Source organism: Hyaena hyaena, unplaced genomic scaffold (assembly GCF_003009895.1).
Source record: "Hyaena hyaena isolate Hyena2069 unplaced genomic scaffold, ASM300989v1 scaffold_6, whole genome shotgun sequence".
Classification (NCBI taxonomy): domain Eukaryota; kingdom Metazoa; phylum Chordata; class Mammalia; order Carnivora; family Hyaenidae; genus Hyaena; species Hyaena hyaena.
In genome coordinates, this window is record NW_024080638.1 from 8,414,320 (window position 1) to 8,422,408 (window position 8,089).

General features: G+C 51.3%; 1 long non-coding RNA gene across 1 annotated transcript; it reads right to left on the reverse strand.

Annotated features, from left to right (window-relative positions):
* Positions 1–5,014: 5,014 nt before the first annotated feature.
* LOC120237314 lies at positions 5,015–8,089 on the reverse strand. Its single transcript, XR_005529920.1, has 4 exons — positions 8,070–8,089; positions 7,156–7,233; positions 5,415–5,546; positions 5,015–5,054 (listed from the first exon to the last, which is right to left on the reverse strand). It is a non-coding gene; the product is annotated as an uncharacterized LOC120237314 (long non-coding RNA).

Here is an 8,089-nt window from a genome sequence, read left to right on the forward strand (position 1 = left end):
GGCCAGAAACCCTTTGGCAAGCTCACAAGATGTGAGCGTCTTCCCATCCCTCTGTGAAGAGGCTTCTAACTGATCGAAGCAGGAAGTGACATTGAAGGAGCATCTTTCACGCGCAAAGCACCTGCTCTGTCTGCTCCAGCCCATTAGGGACATGGGGTTCTCTGGGGAAGGAGAGCGGGACCTTGGCATGGGAGGTAGTGAGGAATGCGCAGGATAAGACGAATCTGGGTCAGAGGATGGGTCCAGGGCATGTAGCAGCATGACAACCAGCAGCAGAAGGGGATCGGAGATAAAGAAGCACAGGAAGCGTACTGTCTCTTCACGTGACTGATGCTCTTGGGGGAGCGGGGGAGGGCTTCCCCTGAGTGGAAGAGGCGCTACAGCCTAGTGAACTGATCACGCGCACACTCAGCAAGTCTTCTTGCTCCCTTACCCTTTTCTGCTACCTATTTCCACCCTCTGGATACGGCCACCTAGACGTCCCAAGGGCTCCTCCAACTTGACACGGCCCAGGATGAAATGATCTGTGTATTGTCAGCTTGGTCTCAGGACCACCCTTCTTCTCAGCTCTGGGCGTGGCGGAAGAAACCAAGAACCTCCTTTTCCAGAATCTTCTCTGTGTAGCTGTGAGTTGGGAACTGGCCAGCTCTGCCTGAGAAACCTTCTCTCACCTGGGTCTCTGGTCTCTAGCCCAGCACTGCTGTCCCAGTTCATGCCTGTGTTACTATCCTGACTGCCCCTGCGGCCTCTCCTTACATGTTGGTGTCAGTTGGGATCCAACCAGAAGCCAAAAGCCACACGGCAATTTGAATATGGGAAGTTAAACATAAAGAATTAGTAATTACAACAGGGAATTTGAATAATGGATTGGAAGTAAGTAAAGAGACTGTAAAGAATATAGGAAGATCCCATGTAAAGAGCAGCCCTTACCCCTAGGGCTGAGATGGAGCCCCTCAGGGAAGGTGTCTCCATGCCCCAGCCCCAGCTGAAATCTGGATTTTGTTGGGAAGGACACGGCCATGGCTCACTGGATGCAGAGAAGTCCTCTGAGATGATGTGTTGACGGGAGATTCTAGAACTTTGCATTTTTTTTTAAATGTTTATTTTTGAAAGACAGAGAGAGGCAGAGTGTGAGCAGGGAAGGGGCAGAGAGAGGGGGAGACACAGAGCCAAAGCAGGCTCCAACGTGGAGCCCGATGTGGGGCTCGAACTCACAAACCATGAGATCATGACCTGAGCTGAAGTCGGACCCTCAACTGACTGAGACACCCAGGTGCCCCTAGAAATCTGCACTTTAAGGTGCCAGGGAAAGGTATCACAGAGGGATGGAGGCCCTTCCCAGTTTGATGGTAGGCACTGGGAAAAACTGTGGGCTGCTAAGTACTGCTTATCACCATGCAGGATCTGGGTGCTGGAAAGTTGTCTACACTGCAGGAGCCTGAGGTTGGAGAAGCTTCTGGGTGGCAAGAACTGGTGCCTGTACACTGCCAGAGCCAGATAATTGGAGGAACTGCTTGGGCTGTGGAATCCTGCTACCCTAAGCTCACCAGAACCAGGAAGGAGAGCCCTTCTTCCGCCTATGTCTCCAGCGCCCCCTACTGACAAAACGTAGCACTGCACCAGCTGCCAAAAAAAAAAAAAAAAAAAAAGATTTAAAAGGCCCAGCTCCATTTTTGAAGAGTAGGCAATGAATAGTCCATTTGGAGCAATAAATGAATGCTGCTTTCCTATCATAGTGAAGGGCAGCATAGCTGGTTGCCTAAGAGTGTCAACTCTGGACTCAGGCATCCTGGGTTCAAGTCTCAGCTCTGCCACTGCTATTAGTGTAACCTTCAGAGACGTATAAGCCCTCTGTGTCTCAGGTTCCTACTTGGTAAAACCACGGTAGTAATTGTACTAACCTTGTTGGGTTATTATGCTAAGTGAGGTGATATTTATAAAGCACTCAGAAGAGTGATCTACCAGAATTTACACACTCCTGGCCAGAATGGGCTTCCCATCGTAGGTGTGAGTTTTAGTCGACAGTACTATGATGTAAGACATCAGTTTTCTTCCTTCCTCTCTTTTTGGAGGCCAGGGCTGACACAGGGAGTGCTAGGAGGAGAAGTTGTCTTCTTAACAACTCACCGTGTTCACATCTCAAACATCGGAAATCGGGCTATGTCATTTCGGTTGCCTAAAACTCGCCTGCGGGCCCCCAACCCACCTCCTTTCCTAGAATATGAAACTTTCAATGATCCTTTGCCCCCCTCACATCCCACCACACCCTGGCTCAGGTTTTCACATTAGTCATTCCAAACATCGGCGTTTGTTCCCTCCCACCACTCCCAAGTTGTGCCTCTGATTTCCAAATTTATTTATTTTGTACCCCCTTCTGGAATACCATTCCCCTTCCTGTTTGCTTGGCCAATCCCCTTTCAACACTCAGAAAACTCCAACCACCATCTCTTCCAGGAAGCCTCCCCCAAGGCCCCAAGTTGGTTGCAAAATGCTTCCCATTCCCTTGCTCCTCCAAGTTGTCCTATTAGATTGGAGTAAGATGCTTCTGTGCCTAGTGCCCTGGCTAAAGTTGAAGCCCCCTGGGATGTCCTGCATATTACTCATGTTTGCACGCTCTGCATTTTATTAAAAAAATGTTTTTAAAAGTTTATTTATTTTGATAGAGAGAGAGAAGAAGAGAGAGATAGAAGGGGCAGAGAGAGGGAGAGAAAGAGAATCCCAAGCAGGCTCCATGCTGTCAGCACAGAGCCTGATGTGGGGCTTGATCCCATGAATTGTGAGATCACGACCTGAGCTGAAATCAAGAGTCAGACGCTTAATGGACAGAGCCACCCAGGAACCCCTACATGCTCTGCTTTAAAAAAAAAAAAATTTTAAATGTCAGTTTATTTTTCAGAGAGGGAGAGAGAGAGAGAGCATGAGTGGGGGAAGGGCAGAGAGAGAAGGAGACAGAGGATATGAAGTGGGCTCTATGCTGACAGCAGAGAACCCGATGCAGGGTCCATGCACCATGAGATCATGACCTGAGCCGAAGTCAGATACTTAACCGACTCAGCCACCCAGGTGCCCCTTTGCACTGCTTTTTAGCAAACAGCTTCGTTTATCTGCACTGGCTGCACATTGCATCACCCGAGGGCTGCTGTTCGCAGAGGTCTGCACAGCCTGCCCCACTGGTCACTATGGCCCTGAGCACCAGATGGGGTCACCCAGCAGATGAGCAGAATTGTGCGTGCAAGCTCCAACATTTACTACAACATCCATTTATAGCCACCTGTTACACGAACCAGCCTCTCCTAAGCACTTCCTCGTTGGGTTGGTTAGGAGTGACTGAGAAGGCTTTAGAAGGATTCAACCACGTTTCTTTACAAGAGATACCGGGTTCTGATTCCTTCACTTGCAAGGGAATCTCAGAAACAGGCCTGGGGGAAGGGAAAAGAAGAGGGACCCAGTCCTGTGATGCAGCCAAGGGTTTTAATTGGAGGCAGCTCCTCCTGCCGTGGCTAGAGCGACTCTCGCTGGTGGCACAGGAATGGCTCAGATGTTTTCTCCTCCCGGGGAGTTTCCGAATCCATCTTCATAGCTCCTGCTCACTGCCCTCTTCCTCCTGGAGACCCTCAGGCAGGCACATGGCATGGGGGCTGCCAACTAGCATGCTCAGGGTCTCCCAGTAGTGTATGTTTTTAGCACCCAAATATTGGAGGGGTGGTATGGGTGTCTCTTTTTCAAACCATGTGTGCAAGAATCCGTGTTCAGATCTGAAAGAATGAAGGAAAATGTCAGTCCTCGGTAAAGGCTTTGAATTACATGCAGACAACCGGTCTTGGTCATATCCCGCATGGGGACTGCTCGTGTTATTAAATGGCTTGAAAACAATTCTGCTGGGGGCGCCTGGGTGGCTTAGTCGGTTAAGCGTCCGACTTTCGCTTAGGTCATGATCTCGTGGTTCGTGGGTTTGAGCCCCGCGTTGGGCTCTGTGCTGACTGCCAGCTCAGAGCCTGGAGCCTATTTCGGAGTCTGTGTCTCCCTCTCTCTCTGACCCTCCCCTGCTCATGCTGTCTCTCTCTCCTAGAAATAAATAAAAATATTTAAATTAAAAAAAAACAATTCTGCTGGCTTGAGCTAAAAATAACCCCAAACTGGGTCAAGCAATTGAGATTTTATGGTTTACTTGTTACATCAGCAAAGCCTTGCTGGTCCTGACCAGAACACATATACAGTTATTGCCTCTTGAGTGCCTTCTCCGCACGGGACTGTGTTCCAGGCGCTTACATATGCTACCTCATTTCATCCTCCCAATAACCTGAGAAGTAGGTAATGTGCTATCATTATTCCCCTTTTGTAAAGAAGGACTCTGAGGCTCAGAGACATACGGTGACACGCTCAAGCTTAGTAAGTGGCTGAGGCAGAATTCGACTCATATGTAGGACGCAAGCCAGTGGTCTTAACTAATATCTGGTATCTAATAAATAATATAATCTTTAGGCTAAGTTGTTACAGGCTTGGGTGACTTAGTCCCACACCCCCGAAAGGCTGGAAGAAATCGGAGGTGTCCCAGCAGGGGGTGGCTGGGAAGACTGCCATCCCGAGAGGTAACTCCAGTATTCTTGCCAACTCCACACACACACACACACACACACACACACACACACACACACAGAGGCCTGGGACCTACCGTAGGACCGTGGCTGGTGCTTCCGGGATGTTCTTGGACTACGTGAGTCAATGGTGGAAGAAGGCCCCTCGTTGGCCTGGCAGCAGCAACAGAAGATGTGTGATGCCATGTTTGGGTGGCTGTGGGAAGAGGAAAGGGCACTGGGGTGTCTGGCTGTGCAGCCACAGTCCCAGAAGCCCATTGTTATTTAAGTGGTGGGTCACCCTGGGCCAGCCTCTCCCAAGGTGTCACGCCCTTCCCCTCCCAAACCTCCTGTAGCTCCCTGTGGCCGGCATGTCCAGGCCCACCTATTTGGCCCTACCTCTGACCAGTTCTTCTTCCTCTGTTCAAAGTTCTCTTACCCATGGAAAGGAGTTGGAGCCTCTACTCCTCCAGTCTTTACCTGCAGGGGTACCTTGCTGAATCAGCAGATCAGCTGATAACACAGCTCAACCTTTCTATGTGGCTTTGGGTTCATCTGTCTCTGGACTTAGGGTTCCATCTAACAGGTAGCAGTTGGGCTGCACCTTTCCTCCAAGCTCTGTTGACTCAAGATTGTACATCCTTAACTTTCTTATTCCCAAACTTCTTTCTCTTTTCCAGGCCTCGCTCCTGTTCTCATTTCCCTTTCCCTGTGACCAAAGCCCTACTCTGGGAATTTCCATCATGGCGGCTATACTCCCTTACTGCCTATTGGGTTTCTCCCAGGGCCTCGTCCTTGGGGACTGGCTTCCCACCTCCCCCGGCCACTGCCGTGACTCACCTGGATCACGGCAATGACCTCCTAACTGGCCCCCAGGCTTCTTCCACCCTCGTCGTCATTAGCGTCAACACAGCAGAATCCTCTTATGATGTAAGTCACTCCATGTCACACCTCCGCTCAGTCTCCCGGGCCCTATGATGCAGAATAAAAGCCAGAGTCCGTCTCTGGGCATCCTCTGAAAAAATCTGTACCCTGAGCACTACCTTCGCCCATCCCTCCCCTGCTGTCTCCTCCCGCCCTGCCCTCCCCTTCACTCTGTGCCAGCTGCACAGAACACGCAGAACACGGCTGCCCTTTCCGCCTGCGATGCTCTTCCCTGAAGATTCATGGAACTCCTCCCTCCCCTCCTTCAAGGCTTTGCGCGAAGGTCAGCTTATCTTGTGAGGCCTTCTCCTCCTATTTAGTCTCCTCCCCCTCTATATAATTCTCCCGATCGATTCCCTCTACCACTCAATTCCTGGTGAGATGAGCTGCTGTTCCAGGACGTGACGGCTGGTGAGACGCTGTTGGCTTCAGCCACTGTCAAGCTGACTGATGGCTTTAAGAACAACGAAGAGGTTTGCCTTTGACCGCTGGCTGCTGGGGCCATCTGCCTTCCCCACCCTTTTCAACCCAAACCTGTTTCTTTTCCTCTCATGTCCTCTATTTTGGGATCAGGTCCCACGATTCACTTTAGGTGTGGAGTCAGAGATGGGGACTCCCTTGCCCTCCTGGCCCCCACCTTCCCTTCTCTCCACATTCAGCCGTTCATCCTGGCATTGTGATTCTGCCTCGTAAACATCTCCTCCATCGCCCGCCACCCTCCACCCCTGTCCTCGGCTGGACCCCTATGGCCACAGGTTCCCTGCTGGCCCCTGGCTCCCCTGCCAGCCCATCTTCCTGCAGTCCTGTCATTACCCAGTGCCTCGAACCCTCCGTGGCTCCCTGCTGTACTGCTCGAAACTGGTTGGTAGCCTGGCCACGCCAACCTTGCCGGCCTCATTCCCTCCCGGCCTCGCCTGTTGCCCTCCAGCCGCAGGAGCAGCCAGCAACGCCCTGGACTTGCTTGCATTGTGTTACCACCAAGCTTTTGCACAAACTGCTTCCCCCATGTCCATGCTCTCACTCCTTCACCCTTCCCACTGGAGACCCAGCTCCGGGACTGCGCCCTCTGGGAAGCCGTCTCTTACACCCGGGAGGAACCAAGGGCCTCCCCAGGGGTCCCGCAGACCCCTGGGCCTCCCTGGGTCAGGGCCAGTGCCGGTCACTGCACAGCATCTGCCTAACCCCATTGCAGGTGCTCAATAAATGCTTGTTGAATGGGCAATGTTTTCACAGTCTGCTTATTTGCCTATGAGAGTCTAGACTTCAATCTGTGATTTAAAAAACTTGCTCGGCATGTTTTCATTGAGGATTACTGGTGCCAGGCACTAGGTGAGGGATTCGGCAGTGAACATGAGTAAGAGATTTCTGCTTTTAAGGAGGCAGGGATGGTTCCAATTCACCTTTGGAGCCCAGCAGTGAGCACAGGGTGGGTTCTCTCTCAATGGCACCTGAGTAAAGACACACGGCCTCTCTGACTGTCGGACTACAATGGACACAATATTGTCCCTATGCTCCCTTTCACGAACAGGTGTTTTACTCCCTGCTCTTAGAAGTGGATAGAAACATCCCGATTCTGTACTTCCCTCCTTCTTCCCCGGTGACTTCAACCTTGTAAATTAACAAGGCAAGAGAAACAGCCACGGTCAAGGACACTGACCTTCTCTGAGCTTCTTGGGCAGGTCCTTGGACGTCTCTGAGCTCAGCTAACTTTTCGGATGGTGGAGAAGCCTTCCATCTGAAAGGTGACAGCCAGGCCTCAGCGCCAAGAGGAGCAGCCGGGGTCATACACAGTTTTGTCTGGTACCCGAGCCTCTGCTGTCCAGGGCCTGCCCTGACAGGCACTTCCAGGGGCAGAGAGATGTTCAGAAACACCTTCTGCTCCTTGGAGAGTTGATGACAGGTGGTTTTTAAATGGAAACACCCCTCAAAGCTTGGCAGAGCAGTGTAGCAATGAACAGCGTACATTGTTATTACTTAGATAACTTGGGATAACTTGTAATCTTTGCTGCACCTTGCTGTGTTATTTAGAGCAATTTAGTCTGTGAACCTCAGCTTTTCTATCTGTAAAATGGGAATGTTGTGTGATGGTTGGGTGGCATAAAGATGTGAAGTGCTTGGCCCGGTGTCTGGCACATGGCAAGTGCTTAAAAACGTGACTGAGGGTGATGTAGGACAGATGCTGGCTGGGACGGGGCACGGAGTGCACTGTTTCTTGCACTACCAGTGCCCGCCTCTAGATGGAGGCAGGAGCCAAAGAAAAGGTCTCTTGGGTTATGCCCAGGGGACTGTGAGCCTCAGGTCTCCAATGACCCACAGCACTTGGATCAGAACAAGAAAGACCCAACGAAGTCAAACAGGAAGGTTTCTGGAGCCAGAGGAGCCTTTAGGGGTCAGTCAGCACAGGTGAGGGGGACTGGGGCCCAGAGACAGAAACGGTGGGGTCAAGGCAAATTAGGGGCGGCGTCTGCTTCTTATAGCAAAGGTGTCCAGGAGTGATGGAGACATTGTCCCTTTAGGTACAGAAAAAAGAGCCTGTCCTGCTCTGAGGTCTAACCGTTGAGGCTCACTCACCTGTAGCTGGTAGAGAAGAG